The 1,597-nt window shown below is 42.9% G+C and overlaps 1 protein-coding gene across 1 annotated transcript in view; it reads right to left on the bottom strand.

The window, feature by feature from the left end:
* The window catches only part of ADCY8 (adenylate cyclase 8), a 170,549-nt gene that overhangs the window by 46,297 nt on the left and 122,655 nt on the right, over nucleotides 1–1,597 (bottom strand). The window lies entirely within an intron of this gene.

Raw genomic sequence — 1,597 nt, 5'->3', positions numbered from 1 at the left:
CTTTTTTTGTTTTGTTTTGTTTGGCTTATTTCCCTCAGCATGATGACTTTGAGAGCCGCCCATGCTATGGCACGTGTCAGTGGGCCATTTTTCTCTGCCGACTGTCCACTACATGGACACGCTGCAGCCTGTGTACACATCTGTCATTTGTAGACATTGGGGTTGTTTCCCATTTGGGGCTATTACAGAGGAAGCTAATATGAACATTCATTCTTTTCTAATAGAGAAATATAACTTCGTATATGTTCTAATATAAAATATTTCTTCTCCTTTTTTTTTAACCAAGAAGTTAATTGACAACAAGACATTTGATGGAGGGAAAACTATCTAGGAGTCATTTCTTTTAGAGTAATTATCCCTGTTTAAAGACATTATCCGATTGGATTTATTTTTGTTTTTGTAATGCAAAAAAAAAATAACTTGATTTAAAAAAAGGAGAAGAAAAGTCTTCTTATTGTTTTGGCCTTACTTTTAAGATTGTTTCAGAAGAACTACAGCAGTATTTAATCCAAGGGTACTTATTGCACACTACTGAAGCAAGACTCTTCTGATTACTCTACCTAAATCCCCACGGATTGTTTTTCAGCCTGGCCGGTAGGAAGAAACACGATGTGCAGCGCTGCAGCGTGCCAGGCCCGAACCCTTTCAGACGGCTCTCCCTCAAGCCCGGGCTTGTGCCCTCATGTGCACTGATGGGACCCTCTGCAGATCTCTGGGATTCTCTCTGTGTGTACCTCCCTTCCCTCTGGTGGCATGCTCTGCAAACTCTAGCCACCTCACTCTCCTCTAGACTGTTGGCTCTGTCTTTCTCAAATCAGGGCATCCACTGGGTTCCATTTGGGCCCCCCAACCTGAGCCGCAGCCTGAACTCTCTAAAAGCAATCCAAACCCACGCAACCATAATGCTCACTTACTTATGTTTCCTATTCTTCCAGGATTACTATCCTTCACCGCCTGCTGCCCAGAGTCTTCAAAGCTATCGTTTCATGTATTTTGTCTGTTTTTAGTTGTTTTGGGCGGGCAGGTCAATTGTTTCTCTGCTGCTTCATTGGAAACATACCTTTCTTCTTTTTAAAGAAAAATTTCTAAACACATGCTATGGACTATGTCCTTTGGGTAATCTTGAATAACTATGCAGTATCGTTTTTTCTTCTTAAAGCAATTCACAAATTTGAAGGGGTTGGAGAAATATCCTAGAGAAATGCGTTGTAGAAAGGATGGAGCGTGAGCACAGGGTGTCTGAGAAGGCAGGAAGTAACCTGCAGGGACTGGGTCCACCACAGAATGCATTTTGTCAAAGGGAGCCTTGAAGGCTGAAGGCTGGGCAGGATCTGAATAGATGACAAAGGACACGGAAGGAAGCGCCAGGACGCAAAGCTCAGATTATTACACCCTATGGAAAATTGCCTCTCGGGGACTCTTTAAACCTGTAGCCAGTTCTGAACGCTCTTGCAAATATACTTAACTCTTTATTCCAATGTGCCAGAGCATACAGTAAAGGGCCGTGATTCTAAAAGGAAGGTCTTTCCAGGTTCCCACACTCAGGCGTTTGAGTTAATGGCACTGTGGGTTTATGCACGTGATTCATTTTGCAAAC

Source organism: Pteropus vampyrus, unplaced genomic scaffold (genome assembly GCF_000151845.1).
Source record: "Pteropus vampyrus isolate Shadow unplaced genomic scaffold, Pvam_2.0 Scaffold232, whole genome shotgun sequence".
Classification (NCBI taxonomy): Eukaryota; Metazoa; Chordata; class Mammalia; order Chiroptera; family Pteropodidae; genus Pteropus; species Pteropus vampyrus.
This window is presented reverse-complemented; position numbering and strand designations above follow the sequence as displayed.